The sequence below is a fragment of the Oryx dammah genome, unplaced genomic scaffold (assembly GCF_014754425.2).
Source record: "Oryx dammah isolate SB20612 unplaced genomic scaffold, SCBI_Odam_1.1 HiC_scaffold_11056, whole genome shotgun sequence".
In the NCBI taxonomy this organism is placed as follows: domain Eukaryota; kingdom Metazoa; phylum Chordata; class Mammalia; order Artiodactyla; family Bovidae; genus Oryx; species Oryx dammah.
Window position 1 is genome coordinate 538,735 of NW_024080450.1, and position 17,062 is coordinate 555,796.

A 17,062-nucleotide genomic window follows, 5' to 3' on the forward strand; every position below is an offset into this window, starting at 1 on the left:
TATAATCACAATTATATTAGTGGTTATAAAAAATTCTTCATAAATATCTCTACACTAGTCATCCCCTTTCTGCCTCAGTGCTTTTACATCCCCTTATTCCCTTTTCCACTGGGCCTTGTCTGACAGTTTTAATACAAGCTAAAATATAAAGGGTCCATTTAAGCCCCAAAGTTGTTATATTTGTAAATGATATATGTGCTTCTAGGTTTCTTTTTTTATTTGTAAGGGCTTTACTTACTTCAGGGGAGAATCTTACCCCACTGCTTGCTGCACACACCTGGTGAGGCAAATTTCACTCTCATTAATTTCAAAGTAAATTTTTAAAAATTCATATAAGATAACATTATTAGAACCATGAACCCAAACATAACAGGCTTTTTCTTAACTTTATGATGACATTTAAAATCTGGATACTGGGCAGTTTCAAGAGTGTGGGTCATTCTGTCCCCAAGAGATGAACTTCACCTGCAGTTTTAATTCAAGAATCCCTTCCTTAGGGGGAAATTCTTCAGCCCATAATAAGAACATGACTTGGCATATGACCAACCTAGACAGCATATTAAAAAGCAGAGACATTACTTTGCCAACAAAGGTCCATCTAGTCAAGGCTATGGTTTTTCCACTAGTCATGTATGGATGTGAGAGTTGGATTATAAAGAAAGCTGGGAGCCGAAGAACTGATGCTTTTGAACTGTGGTGTTGGAGAAGACTCTTAAGAGTCCCTTGGACTGCAAGGAGATCCAACCAGTCCTTCCTAAAGGAGATCAGTCCTGGGTGTTCATTGGAAGGACTGATGTTGAAGCTGAACCTCCAATACTTTGGCCACCTGATGCGAAGAGCTGACTCATTGGAAAAGACCCTGATGCTAGGAAAGATTGAGGGCAGGAGGAGAAGGGGATGACAGGATGAGATGGTTGGATGGCATCACTGACTTGATGGACATGGGTTTGGGTCAACTCTAGGGGCTGGTGATGGACAGGGAGGCCTGGTGTGCTGCGGTTCATGGGGTCACAAAGAGTCGGACATGACTAAGCAACTGAACTGAACTCAACTGGGCATGCAAATATCCATGGGGGAGGTCATAGCAACTGATTCATACTGAAGTGTAAGGGATTTTAGTAACTCTTTTCCCGAAAGGAATTTTCAGGGTTGGAATCAGGACTGGGCAACTGGATGCCACAAATTCCATGAGTAGAAGGAAAATGTACAAAATACAAAGGATGGTGGCCTCCAGAGACATCTCTATCCCCCTCTTGGACATAGCATGATAGTAATGAGAACCATTTGTTATAATTTGGCAATAAGGAGTTCATGCTCTGAGCCACAGTCAGCTCCTGGTCTTGTTTTTGCTGACTGTATAGAGCTTCTCTATCTTTGGCTGCAAAGAATATAATCAGTCTGATTTCGGTGTTGACCATCTGGTGATATCCATGTGTAGAGTCTTCTCTTGTGTTGTTGAAAGAGGGTGTTTGCTATGACCAGTACATTCTCTTGGCAAAACTCTATTAGCCTTTGCCCTGCTTCATTCCGTATTCCAAGACCAAATTTACCTGTTACTCCAGGTGTTTCTTGACTTCCTACTTTTGCATTCCAGTCCCCTATAATGAAAAGGACATCTTTTTTGGGTGTTAGTTCTAAAAGGTCTTGTAGGTCTTCATAGAACCGTTCAACTTCAGCTTCTTCAGCATTACTGGTTGGGGCATAGACTTGGATTACTGTGATATTGAATGGTTTGCCTTGGAGACAAACAGAGATCATTCTGTCATTTTTGAGATTGCATCCAAGTACTGCATTTTGGACTCTTTTGGTGACCATAATGGCTACTCCATTTCTTCTAAGGGATTCCTGCCTGCAGTAGTAGATATAATGGTCATCTGCATTAAATTCACCCATTCCAGTCCATTTTAGTTTGCTGATTCCTAGAATGTCGACGTTCACTCTTGCCATCTCTTGTTTGACCACTTCCAATTTGCCTTGATTCATGGACCTAACATTCCAGGTTCCTATGCAATATTGCTCTTTACAGCATCAGACCTTGCTTCTATCACCAGTCACATCCACAACTGGGTATTGCTTTTGCTTTGGCTCCATCCCCTCATTCTTTCTGGAGTTATTTCTCCACTGATCTCCAGTAGCATATTGGGCACCTACCAACCTGGGGAGTTCCTCTTTCAGTATCCTGTCATTTTGCCTTTTCATACTGTTCATGGGGTTCTCAAGGCAAGAATACTGAAGTGGTTTGCCATTCCCTTCTCCAGTGGACCATATTCTGTCAGACCTCTCCACCATGACCCGCCCATCTTGAGTGGCCCCACAGGCCATGGCTTAGTTTTACTGAGTTAGACCAGGCTGTGGTCCATATGATTAGATTGACTAGTTTTCTGTGATTATGGTTTCAGTGTGTCTGCCCTCTGATGCCCTCTCGCAACACTTACCATCTTACTTGGGTTTCTCTTACCTTGGACGTGGGGTATCTCTTCACGGCTGCTCCAGCAAAGCACAGTCGCTGCTCCTTACCTTAGACGAGAGGTATCTCCTCACCTCTGCCCTTCCTGACCTTGAACGTGGAGTGGCTCCTCTCGGCTATGCCCACGCAGCCACCACTCCCTGGACATGGGGTAGCTCCTCCCGGCTGCCACCCCTGACCTCGGACCTGGGGTAGCTCCTCTCTTTGGAAGGAATGATGCTAAAGCTGAAACTCCAGTACTTTGGCCACCTCATGCGAGGAGTTGATCCATTGGAAAAGACTCTGATGCTGGGAGGGATTGGGGGCAGGAGCAGAAGGGGACGACAGAGGATCAGATGGCTGGATGGCATCACCGACTCAATGGACATGTGTTTGAGTGAACTCCAGGAGTTAGTGATCAACAGGGAGGCCTGGCGTGCTGCAATTCATGGGGTCGCAAAGAGTCAGACACGACTGAGTGACTGAACTGAACTGAACTGATTTGTTATAATGGCCTTTATGCTCTGTCTCAACAATTCACTCTGTAAACTCTGTGCTAAATTAATGTTCTTAGCCCAAGGATCCCGGGATCCATGTTACTGGTCTACATTTTTCTGTGCCTTCTCTGTCTTTGTATGTTTCCAAAAGCACAATAAAAGCAGCTTTTGTTTCTGATCACCAGTGATTTTTCAGGGCTTCCTCCTATATGCCTGGAAGATTGTTTGGAGTGGAAATCACTTTTTCTGGACATCAGGATTAGCTTAAGATTGAATGAAGGAAGATGTGGCTAAGGGAGAAGAGGAGGAGAGAAAAGATAATCCAAGCTTGGGATTGTGATTTTGCATCGTCTGTAGACATGGAAGTCTAGATGGGAATAAGGTTGAAAGAGCAGTTACCATGGAGAGTATTGAAACCAGACTATTGATGCCATCAGAATGCCCCAGATGTAAGGGGGAGCTTGGGTAAGCTTTCCCCTGGACCCTTAATTACATTTACTTAGAAACTTCCATTTTGCTTTATTTTCTATAGTGAAGTTCCATTGCTAAATACTAACCTTGTCATTAACATTACAACTGTGTGGGCAAGAGACATGCATTATGAAAAGTGAAAGTGAAGTCATGTCCAACTCTTTGCCACTCCATGGACTGTAGCCTGCTTGGCTCCTCTGTCCGTGGGATTTTCCAGGCAAGGGTACTGGAGTGGGTTTTCATTTATTAGATATTTATAGAGCTATTTTGGATTTTTCATGAGAGACAGCTATCAGTGTGACTACAGAAATTCTTTCACCAGCTGTAAAGTCACACTGATAGGTATCTCTCATGAAAAATCCAAAATAGCTCTGTAAATATCTAATAAAATTCTCTTTTCTAGAAGAACTTTTGCCTTATGGAGCATCTTTGTGGGTTTTGAAACTAAGCAAATCATAGTAACTTCCAACATATAGAATCAACTCAAAAGGGAAAGAAGTAGAAACAACAATATTGTTCAATGTCCAGCAGATAGAAGGAACTCCCCAATCTAGAGTAGAGAGCAAAATTGTCTTCAGTTCAATTCAGTTGCTCAGTCGTGTCTGACTCTTTGCGACCCCATGAATCACAGCACGCCAGGCCTCCCTGTCCATCACCAACTCCCGGAGTTCACCCAGACTCACGTCCATCAAGTCAGTGATGCCATCCAGCCATCTCATCCTCTGTTGTCCCCTTCTCCTCCTGCCCCCAATCCCTCCCAGCATCAAAGTCTTTTCCAATGAGTCAACTCTTCACATGAGGTGGCCAAAGTACTGGAGTTTCAGCTTTAGCATCAGTCCTCCCAATGGACTGGTTGGATCTCCTTGCAGTCCAAGGGACTCTCAAGAGTCTTCTCCAACACCACAGTTCAAAAGCATCAATTCTTCGGCACTCAGCTTTCTTCACAGTCCAACTTTCACATCCATACATGACCACAGGAAAAACCATAGCCTTGAGTAGATGGACCTTAGTCAGCAAAGTAATGTCTCTGCTTCTGAATATGCTATCTAGGTTGGTCATAACTTTTCTTCCAAGGAGTAAGCGTCTTTTAATTTCATGGCTGCAGTCACCATCTGCAGTGATTTTGGAGCCCCCCAAAATAAAGGCTGACACTGTTTCCACTGTTTCCCCATCTATTTCCCATGAAGTGATGGTACTGTGAAATTCAAAGTTATAATTCCCACAGGGAACATAGCTGTGTTCTTGATACCTTTATATTTTAGTTACTATTTTTGAGTCATATCCTGCTTCCCATGTCTTGTCTTTGAGTATCAGGTAGTGGAATTTAGATATTCCATAGGGATAAGTACATAATTTAATAGATTCAAGTATCTCTGATATATAAAGAGAAGAGAGGCAGAGAATACAGCTTTCAACAAAGGTGCCTCCACCTTTGTGGATGGGCTCTCTTTCTGGGCAGATACAGTGTAATGAATTTAGTTTTATCCTTGTATTGTGATATTTTAGCACTTTTTATGTCTCAGCAAGAGCCAAACCAAGCAGCAAAGGCATGCTGAGGAGCACAAGCATTCAGTAATTGTGGCCCACAGGCTTAGTTGCTCTGTGGCATGTGGGATTTTCCTGGACCAGGGATCAAATTGGTGTCCCCTGCTTTGCAAGGTGGATTCTTAACCACTGGACCACCAGGGAAGTCCTGACAGTCTCTGTTTTTCCTGGAACTTCAAGATTCCCAAAGATAGCTGGGGAGAACACTGTTGCCCAGATGAGCTCAGCGGTGTTCTGGGTGAGAACATGTTACCCCAAGCCACTCAAACGACAGCTGGAGGATCAGCTGTGAGGCTGGCTGTGTCTGAGTAGAGAAAAAACAAAATCAGTTCCTAGGCATCACTAAGCAACAGAAACGTTTTCAGTGTCACCCCAAAGTTGCTTGGTTACAGGATCCCAGTAGATTAGTGCTGTGGAAAGCTTGAGATGAATAGAGCAAAGCATTTGAAAAGTACCCCTCGGAGTTTATGAAAATTTCCAAAGAAGAAAAAATTCAGAGTGGGCATTTTTCTAGGTGAAAATGATATTTTCACATGAATAAGGTCCCCACAGTGCAGGTAGCAAAATGCTTTCATGTTTTAGTAAAGTGTATTTTTCATTAAGGAAAAAGATTATGGTAGAGAAGGGGAATGCATTGCTGTCCATCAGAGCGATGGTCCAAGTTGGCATAGTTCAACAGGCAGGAAACCATGCTTTCATCTTCTTGATAGATACAACTAATAAGAATAGAAAATGTTTGACACCCTCTTGCTGGCAACAACAGAAGCACAGTGGAGACACCAAGGTTTCCATAAAGGAGTGCCTTGCGAGTAGCAATGTGGTTGGTTTGATGGTGGCTTAAACCTGCATTCGCATATGATTGAGAAAAGTATCTATATCACAGAATAGATGGGAATTAAGTAGATGGTAAAACTTATTCTCCCAAGCCACCCCTTAGCTCTGTTCCTGGTGTGTTTGTGTGTGTAAATGCACATGTATGACATGGATGTGACTGTGTGTGGGCAGAGGGGGAAGTGGGGTGTTTTAAGGGTTATTTACAGTGTTTAGCCCTAACCATAAGTGATTTAAGTTGGCACCGTTGAAATTCTAAAAAATCTATATGTGAACCTGTGAAGGCATTTTGAGCATATAAAAATGTACAGTTCTCAGCCATCAAGCATGCCATGCTCGTGACCACCCCACTCCACCCTAACACTTAAAAGGTGACCCACGGGGCCAACTGTGTTCTCTATGTACAGGTCTTTCTGTACCACGCCAGGCAGAGCCTCACATATACTACACAGTTGTTCCAATCCCATCACTGCTGGAATGTCTAACAGCCCAAGGCTGCCATGGTTACACTGCCTTTACTGAGTCTGGTCTCCTCCCTGCTTATCTGATAGGAAACTTCCTCTCCCTCTTTTGTTCCTTTATAGAGTTCCCTGGCCAGGGCTGAAACAGATTTCCTCAGTGTGTTAGTGTCTTTCCATGCCATTTCCCACCGTGTCCTAAGTAATTTCTTCCTTTTGGCTTAGGGTATATATCAGGATGTGTACTGTGAGTGATGCAATTGTCTATCAGAAATTTCTTTTATGTTTCATCGAACACCAGGAACTGTTTATAAATCCAATGGGCTCACCTTTCCCCTTATAGGTAGTGCTACCTGGTGATAGCAGATGAGTTAGCACAGGCTCTTGTCCCTGCCATTGGATTTGGGGTTTACTGTTTGTTTGTATTTTCTTATTATAAAACTAATCCATCATCTTCTAGAAAATCTGGACAGTACAAAAAGGCATAAATAAGCAGAAAAAAATTACCTCCCAGATTGTCCCACCTCCTAGAGGCAATCAATGTGTTAACAGTTTTCTTCCATATCCATTTTAATGCCATTTCAGTCATCCTGTGTGTGCAGTTTTTAAAATTCCTGCTTTGTTTGCTTAATGTTGAAAGCATAAGTGCATGAAAATGTATCATAATTTGAACTATAGGTCAAACAATGAATTGGGAGCATACTTAATTCAAACGTGGACAAATGGGTTAACATCCTGAATTAGAACTCACACAAAATACTGTTTTAAGCATCTTTTTGGCATTGCACAGGTTTGGACTCTCCCAAACTTTTCCATGTTATGGCCCCAGTCTCCCACTGCTAATAAGCAGAGAGCAGCCAAGCCTGCTTCCACAGGAGTTAGGAGCCTCAGCAGAGCAGAGGTCAGCTTCTGGTTTTATTTATAACTGCAGAGCCAAATTTCAGAATTCCTTATCACATTTTTTGAATTTGAGAAGTTTGGGTCGGCAACTCCTCTAGGGTATGAAATGCCGAGAGCAACTCAGGGGAAGAAATAAAAGCCTGAGCGAGCTCTGCATATTCACTTTTGCAAGCTCTTCAAGGCTTCCACCCTCCCCACTTTGTGCTTTTCTTTGGAGTTTCTGTCATCTTTGAAACTTTGCTTTCTGGTATCTTCTGATGAATTACGTACTCATAAGTTCATTTCACTTGAAAGAGAGCTTTGAAATTTGAAGTGTTTACACTGCTGGAAGGAAGCTAAATGCTTGGTTCCTGAGGCAATTTAAGTGTTTTTATCTTGCCAGGATTTTGTATTTTTACATCATACGATGCCAACAGTGTGTGCATCACTTCAGTTCTGTAGTTGGCTAAATCCCTTAAATCGTTCATTTTAAGACATATCCTACTCCTTGGCATAAACACAGCAGGGCTGTAGATAGCTGTTCTGTTTCTGCACTAATGCCTTGCAGCAGAGAGAAACACAAGCTCTGGTCTTGGCTCATCCACCTTTGGGAGCCGCATATTCTTCGGCTCTAAGACAAGAAGATAAGACTTGAGCACCACTCAAATGATTCCTAGCTCTAAATTCTTCAGTTCTTTTGCCTAATGTCAAGGTCAAATTCCCGGACTGTGGTTTGAGGTCTTTCACAATGAGAATGGGAACTTGGAGACAGAAACACTTTTCATAGTTTTTAGAGGTTAGAAGGAATCTTAAGGATGTTCTAGCCCAGGCGTTGGTAAACTGACTGGTAGTCCATGGTCTCTTTTTTGGGGAATCTACAGATGAGAAAACCCAGAGAGAGGACACAGTTTGCTCAAAATCACAGAGCTAGGTATGTCTGGGTTTGGGGTCAGGTTCTGATTACCAGATTCCTGGCTTGAGTGTCTTGCATGACATCAAACACATCTAAAACAGTTTGACTTCTTGTGAAAACAGATCCATTAACTAGGGAACTGCATTTAGTTTTCAATCATATCAAATAAATTATCAAAAGAGACATCTTACTCTATGTAAGTGTAGGGAACTTGTGTGAGTGGTAAGAAGAGCTGCTGCATACTCAAGGCAGGGTTTGAGCGTTTGGTTCAGTCACAGCCTGCCAGGACCCAATGTCTCCTCAGAAATGTCCAACCCACTGGGAGCATCGCCTCCCCGAGGCCCCCATGGTAGAAAGGCTGTGGACAGAGGTGCCGACCAAACAGAATTCCTGATAGAGCCGGGCTGCAGGGCAAACAGCCTTCGTGCAGGAAGGCTGTCTCCCTCTGGGAATCATGTTCTGATTTTTAAAGCTGAATCTGTTAAATAAAGAATAACTCACTCCAGGCCTAGTTCTAATTACTCGTTGTCTTGTGCTGAGAATCTTTGTCTTATTAGTGAAAGCAATTCAGTTCAGAGCTTCCCACATCACCGCTCCCGCTCAGGTTGGCTCTTGGCTGCTGCATGTAAGTATTAATAATTAATTGCTTTAAAGGCTTCAGCTAGGGTAAAAAAAAATATCAGTCAAGTGTCCCATGAAGTAATTCGGTCGCGCTCCTTGAGGGTTGGGACATGAGCCAGGCAAGAGCGTCAGCGTGCGCAGCTGTGACAGCCAGTGTGGTCTGTGACAGGCAAGATATCCTGCTCTGGCATTTGGACAAGAAAACACTCCCACCACCATCTCTAAGAAACCGCAGGAGAAGAAAAGTGAAGATATTGCTAAGCCATTGTCATTAGCAAGCCGAGGCTATAATTTTCTGGATTCCATAGTCAGCATGGGATTCTATTTTCTCATGCTTTTATTAGAGGATTGGTAGTGAGTGTTAAGTAAATGCGCTTTATGATACCCGGGCTGACATGAAGGCAGCAGCTCACAGAATCCCCCTTCCTCACTTCCTCTTCTGTTAAGACCTGATGCCAATTATGTGAAAGAAAGTGTTGGGCAATACAGGGTAGTTCCACTCTTTTAGCTAGGTCTGGGACAGTATGGGCAGGGTTCAGCAAAGAGGCTCTGGTTAGTTGGCACAAGACTGGATGTTGGGCATGTCCACTGGGGTGCATCAAGGCCATCTGCAAAGTAGGGCAGCCTTCCTCTTGGTTTGGCTGATGGAGAACTGGAGGCCCTGGAGCCATAGCTCCCAGACCGTGGGTTTCCCCAGTGGCCCACTAGGGTGGAGGAAATGACTATTCAGACTTCTGGGGATTTAGCTTTTATCACCTCCTCAAACAGTTTCTCTTGTGTAGATTTTATAAAGGTTATAATACATCAAGAGAGCTGTACACAGGACTTCCCTGGTGGTCCAGTGGTTAAGAATCCACCTTGCAGTGCGAAGGTCATGGGTTTGATCCGTGGTCTGGGAAGATCCCACATGCCATGGGGCAACTAAGCCTGTGAGCCACAATTACTGAAGCCCACACGTCTAAAGCCCATGCTCCATAAGAGAAGCCACCGCAAAGTGCACCGCAACTAGAGAGAGAATAGCCCCCCTTCCACAACTAGAAAACTCCATGCAGCAACGAAGACCCAGCACGGCCAGAAATAAATAAATAATTTTTTAAAGAATTGACAGCTGTACATGTATCTGATTTATAAATACTCATTTTTTTCTTAAGTATGAGCAAACATATTCCCCAAAAAATAGGTTTGGCTATAGCTGCTCTAGATCTTACTGACGAGTCCACCAAGAATAAAATGAAGGGCTTGTTTTTGAAACTCTGAAAGCCCTGTTCATGCCAAAACTGCAGATTCCTAAAATAGATGCGAGATCTATCTGCTCTAGTTACAGTGGTGACATGCCATTTTACATACTTTCAGTCTTCCACGCTAGTAAACCAGGGTGAGTCACCCAAGCACAGTCTAGACTTTAGCCAAGCTCTTGGGTAGATGCTGTGTCACTCTTGCTGAATTGTTCTGCAGGTGCCCAGAGTTCCCAGTTTACATGAGTGCTGGACTCTACTTTCTTTTTGTCGCTGTTATTGTTTCAACATCCTTCACATTCTTTTTTAAAAATTTATTTTACTGAAGTATAGTTGATTTACAGTGTTGCTAATTTCTGCTGTACAGCAAGGTTATTCATTTATATATATATTATTTTTCATATTTTTCCCGTTCTGGTTTAGTACAGGACATTGATTATAGTTCCCTGTGCTATACAGTAGAACCTTGTTGTTTATTCATTTTACATATAATAGTTTCCATCTGCTAATCTCAAACTCCCAATACATCCTGCCCTCCACTGCAAATCTATTCTCTATGTCTGTGAGCCTGTTTTGTAGGTAGGTTCATTTGTGCCATATTTCAGATTCCACATATAACTGATATCATATGGTATTTGTCTTTCTTTGTCTGACTTATTTCACTTAGTATGCTAATCCCTAGGCTAATCCATGTTGCTGCAAATGGAATTATTTCATTCTTTTTTATGGCCAAATAGTATTCCATTCCATTTACATTTACATTACATTACATTTACATATGTACCACATCTTCTTTATCCATTCATCTGTTGATGGACAGTTAGCTTGTTTCCATGTCTTCACTGTTATGAATAGTGCTGCTATAAGTATATGGGTGTGTGCATCTTTTCAAATGATATTTTTGTTCAGATATATGCCCAGGAGTGAGATGGACTCTACTTTCTGAGTGTATGCAGGACACAGCCTTAGTGGGGATCCTCTGGTAGTAGAAAGAGCATTGGATAGAGATTTTAGAGGGCTGGAGTTCATTCATTCACTTGATAAGTATTTACTTCTTCTCTGGAACATGCTGGACACTAGCAGTACCTGGATCTTATTTCCTCTTTTAAAAACAAGGTGAGATGGCTTCTAAGTTTTCTCCACACTCTGTCCTTCACTGTTGCTTTCCCACATTCCTGCTCTTCTTAATGACGTTTTTGGATCATTCATCATTACCTCAGAAAAGAAAAAGTATAAATATCTTTTTAAATGTGGTTAATGAAACAGTAAGCATGTGGCACAATGATCTATAAAAGCAGGGTTACATTTTTTTTTCTTTTTTTGTAAATTGTAAACTTCCAGCATGAAATTGAAAATTAATAGCAACTAGCTTAAAAGGGAATATAAAATGAGCACTTCCTCACTTAAAAGAGCCCTCACATTCTTTAATGTCTCCTCCTAGAAAAGTCCAATTTGAAAATTTTTAACCCCCCAATCTCCACTTCAGCACACAAAAAAATTTTAAATGGGTCAATGCTCTGGCTGAAAGAGAAATAAATACGGTTATGAGGATGACCCACATGATAACCTGAACACAGACTGGATTTTGCCATTAAAGGAAGGAGTATCCATGTTAGAAAAAAGAAAACGGCTCTTGTGATCTCTGGGTTCGTCAGTTCCTGCCTGAGCCCCTCTGCTACAGCTGTGTGATTTGGTCTCTAAATGCAGGCTTAGCTCCACCCCTGACTCCAGGGCCAATCCCACCCTACTCTGCGAGGGGGTGAATCTGATGAAGCCAGCTCTGTGGCATAGGATGTGAGTCTTGCTTTCTCTTTTACCCTGCCTGGTCTTCTCCTAGTCCATATGCCAGCCTTGCTCTCCTCCTTAGTCCCGGCCCTGGTGGTAGTTTTGGTGGTAGCCCTGGTAGACTATGCCTCCAGGGCCTTGACAGCCCGTCTCCCTGGGGCTGGACCATACTTTGCTGGTAGACAGCCTGCATGCAGCTCCCGTCCTGTCTCACGTCTCTCAGGGCAATCTTCTGTTCCCCAGAACACTTTTCCCAGCCCTGGCCCCATCTTGAGTAGATGGGTCTGATTTTAAATGCCCGTCTTCTCTGGTTAATCTTCTCCCACTGGCCAGTGCTGTGTCATGAAATACAAAATTGTCAGATCCATCAGCAAAATCCTATTCACTTTCAAATACACCCGGGAATCATGGCCTCCGCATCATGCTGGCTGCAGGCACTCTTGTTTCCCTCAGGAGATAACAATAGCTCTGCTTCTTCACTGGCCCCTTGCCCCCACCCATGTTTTCCACACAGCAGCCAGGGTGATTTTTCATAAGTGGAACTCATATCTAGTTAGGTTCAAATCTGAGCTCTTCACTTTGGCCTCTGAGGTTCATGCTTGGCTCTCTACCCACCCTTAGACCATTTTCTACCGCTTTCCTCTTGACTCTCTGTGTTCCTACCACGCTGGTTCTCTTAGTTTGTGGCTACCACAGGGTCTTTGAACAGCTGATATATCTACCTAGAAGGGCGTCTCCTTTGATCTTTGCATGATTGGCTGTTTCTTTAAGTCTTACCTCAAGTTTCAGCTCCCTGGAAACCCTAAGTACCCAATTCTGAGTGGTTCTCTAAACCTAAGAGAGAACCAGTTGTTCTCTCTTATGCCACCACCCTGTTTGATTTTCATCAGAGTGTTTAGCACTTTTAAGCACTTTCTAATTTATTTATTTGTCCTCCTGTTTGTTGACTGTCTTCCTTAACTAAAACATCAGCTCCATGATAGCAAAAACTTTGCCTGCCTTATCCCCACATTATACCCACCACTTAGAGATGTTCTGATACACAGTAGGAGCTAAATTAATGCTTGCCAAATTAGTGAACAAATGAATGAATGAATTCTAAATGCAGCTAGGAAAGCCTTTGTTTATGTAAAAGAAAGTCTATAAGGAGAATGATTTCCTAGGATTAGGGTTTGCCAGAAGTCAAACATGTTTTGTTCTGTTTTTGTTTTTAATCTGAAATCAAAAGTCATAGTATATATAGTCATTGTAAAAAATTTGGAAAATACAGAAGCCACAAATCCAAAATTTAAAAGGAATCTGAAATCCCCTATGTTCAAACTATGGTATTCTTAGTTTTTGTTCAGTCACTAAGTCATATCCAACTCTTTGTGACGCCATGGACTGCATAACACCAGGCTTCCCTGTCCTTCACTATATCCTGGAGTGTGCTCAAATTCACGTCCATTGAGTCAGTGATGCTGTCTAACCATCTCATCCTCTGCCTCCCTCTTTTCCTTTTGCCTTCAGTCTTTCCCATTATCAGGGTCTTTTCCCATTAGTCGGCTCTTCGCATCAGGTGGCAAAGTATTGGCACTTCAGCTTCAGCATCAGTCCTTCCAATGAATATTCAGGGTTGATTTCCTTTAGGATGGACTGGTTTGATCTCCTTGCTGTCCAAAGGACTCTCAAGAGTTTTCTCCAGTACCACAGTTCAAAAGCATCAGTTCTTTGGTGCTCAGCCTTCTTTATGGTCCAATTCTCACATCTGTACATGACTACTAGAAAAACCAAGAAGCAAGAACTAAAATCCTACAGTCTTCAGAATGAAAACCACAGCCACAGAAAGCTAATCAAAATGATCACGTGGATTACAGCCTTGTGTAACTCAATGAAGCTATGAGCAGGGCCACCCATGACAGACAGGTCATGGTGGAGAGTTCTGACTATACATGGTCCGCTGGAGAAGGGAATGGCAAACCATTCAAGTATTCTTGCCTTGAGAACCCCATGAACAGTATGAAAAGTCAAAAATAATTGTGGTATGAATGTATATAATCCATTTATATATTTTTAATAAATATCAGAATACACTAGATATACTGCTTTGTAATCTCTTTTTCACTTAAAATATAACATATCTCTGTGACATTGTCCCCTACAATTTTAATTTTTTATTTATCTTTATTAAATTATAGTTGCTTTACAATGTTGGGTTAGTGTCTACTGTACAGCAAAGTGAATCAGCTATACATATGCGTATATCCCCTCTTTTTTTTGAATTTTCTTCCCATTTAGGTCACCACAGAGCATTGAGTAGAGCTCTCTGTTCATATTAGTTATCTATCTTATAAGACAGTAGTGGATGTATGACAATCTCAATCCAAATTCATCCCACTCCTCCTTCCCCCTTGGTATCCATACTTTTGTTCTCTATGTCTGTGTCTCTGTTGCTGCTTTGCAAATAAATTCATCTGTGTCATTTTCTAGATTCCACATATAAGCGATATTATACAATACTCATTTTTCTCTTTCTGACATATACAAAAATAAACTCAAAATGGATTAAAGACCCAAATGTAAGGCCAGACACTGTAAAACTCTTAGAGGAAAACATAGGCAGAACACTCCATGACATAAATCATAGCAAAACCTTTTTTCAACTCACCTCCTAGAGTAATGAAAATAAAAACAAACAAATGGGACCTAATTAAACTTAAAGCTTTTACACAGCAAAGGAAACCATAAACAAGACAAAAAGACAGCCCTCAGAATGGGAGAAAATATTTGCAAATAAAGCAAATGCAAGGGATTAATCTCCAAACTATACAAACAACTCATCCAGCTCAATATCAAAAAAATAAACAGCCCAATCAATGGGCAAAAGACCTAAATAGATATTTCTGCCAAGAAGACATACAGATGGTCAACAAATGCATGAAAAGATGCTCAACGTCACTAATTATTAGAGAAATGCACATCAAAACTACAACAAGGCACCACCTCACACTGGTCAGAATGGCCATCATAAAAAAACAAACAATAAATGCTGGAAAGGATATGGAGAAAAGGGAACCCTCCTACACTGTTGATGGGTATGTAAACTGGCACAGCCACTATGGAAAACAGTTTGGAGGTTCCCTAAAAAACTAAAAATAGAACTACCATATGATTCAGCAATCCCAACCCTGGGCATATATCTGAAGAAAACCACGGTTCAAAAGATACATGCACCCCAGTGTTCCCTGCAGCATTATTCACAATAGCCAGGACATAGAAGCAACCTAAATGTCCATAAACATAGGAATGGATGAAAAAGATGTGGTACATATATTCAAAGGAATATTACTCAGCCATAAAAAGGAACAAAACTGTGCCATTTGCAGAGACATGGATGGACCTAGAGACTATCACGCAGAGTGAAGGAAGGCACAATTTTAAGATATGTACTTTATTAATCACATAAATATACAAAAGTATCTTTCATTCTCCTACCTCCCACCAAATTAAATATATGAATGTCTCTTATTGTAGCTTTACAAAACTGTAAAGTGGTTTAGAGTGGCTAGACATTTTTCTTGCATTTTTTGGCCTTTTGTGTTTCTCATCTTGAGCATATAATTAAAATGCAAGGGAGAGAGGCTCCAGGCTGCTGTGTTGGGTAAAGGACTGAGACTTGATGCCTCTAGCTCCTTGGTTACAGAGCAGCAACATAAGGAGTCTGTAGTTCCAGAAGAGCCTGGATTTTTCCCAACAGAGAGACACAGATGCCTGATTCTTAATATTTGTAAAGCTGTTGGGAAATATGGAAAAAAATAGAGCTCCATTTATTAATGTAGCCCAATTCAATTTCCTCTACTCAGACAAAAATGGTTTATCTGTAATGGTGACTTGTGCCTGGAGGGAGTGAAATAATACAGCAGAAGTGATGAGAAAACAAACTCACCTTGTACAGAGGCAAAGGAAATAGACTCTTGGTTGAGAGTCCTAAACAGACTGAAGGCAGCTGTGCTAACTGGGGCCAGTAAGGACAGCATTAGCACCTGTTTCTTCCAGGAAAACCTATGTTGGCATGTGATGAAACTGCACTGTGCATAAATTGCCTTGATACATCTAAGTTATGGAACATCTCAAAATTTTAAGTCCTGGGTTTGACCAGGATAGGGGAAAAGCTCTTCATTTATATGGAAGGAAAAATCTGAATTATAGGTCATCTTAGTCAGAGAGATGGCTTAAATTCTTCTCCAGGGAAATTCCTCATACATTTTTTCGAAGAATGCATTATAGCTGTGAAATTCCTAGTCCCTATCCAATGTCTGTGGGAGATTTTCACCTGGTTTCATGTATGGAGAGCTCTGGAAGGTTTCCTTCATGTTACCACCATCCTATAGAGGACAGCTATAGGTATTCAGGCCATATCTTTATTCACAGGGTTTTAAGTGTGCCATGGGCCAGTGAATGAGAGGGGAATGGACAACTCTGCATCTGCACGATTGATGGGTGGCTTGTTGGGTGATGACACCCATGGGGCACCTTGTTGCTGTCAACGAATGCTACCTGATCCTTGCAGATTAGGGATCTTATCTCACACTCTCCTCTACTTGTGACCCCTTCGGTTTTCCTTTTACTTAGAGTATGGCTCCTTTTGTGCAGTTCGCAGTTGGGGGAGGTCTGTCTGTCTTGGAGAATGGTTTGTGAGATTTACAGTTACGTCTTTGTGGTGGTTGTTTTATTGTTGGGTGGGTTAATTTTGCTATCTGGGCTGAGGATCAAGAAAAGGCTTCCGGGACTTTTGTGAGCATGGGTGAATTAATCAATTAGTTATTTTAAAACATTATCTTAACCACCATTGGAAGACAGTAAAGCTTGCTTTTCACTGGTGTTTGGAAATAGAGACCACTGAACTTGGAATAAGGAGACAGGATTCAAGATGCAGTGTTTTCACTAATGAGAGTGACCTTGACCTTCTCTCTGTTTCTCTCGGATTAGCTTCCTTGTATTAGTGCTCAGCCCCACGCTGCCACCCTGCACTCTCCTCTGCTTGTTGGCCACCTCTACTTGGATGCCATGTAATAGCTCACAGCTAACCCATCAAACTTAATGGGCTTATAACTACCCTCGTGTTCTCTTCCTTCCTCAAATCCCAGTCTCCAAATTGCCCCTGCTCTGATTTGGTGAATGACAGAATATCCATGAAGTTGCCCCAGCCAAAGACCCAGAAGCCATCCTTGCCTTGATACCTCTCCCATGCCCGCATCGACTCGGCCACCCCTGTCAAGTCCATCCCAGGGGTAACTGACATTGCCCCAACTCTTCAGCCTGCTGTTACATCTTCATTCCAGGAGTCCATCCCACGGGTAACTGACGTTGTCCCAACTCTTCAGCCGGCTGTTACATCTTCA

At 42.1% G+C, this 17,062-nt stretch overlaps 1 protein-coding gene across 2 annotated transcripts in view; it reads left to right on the forward strand.

Annotated features, from left to right (window-relative positions):
- The window catches only part of LOC120860300 (FERM domain-containing protein 3), a 345,585-nt gene that overhangs the window by 271,638 nt on the left and 56,885 nt on the right, over nucleotides 1-17,062 (forward strand). The gene's annotated exons all lie outside the window — the stretch shown is intronic.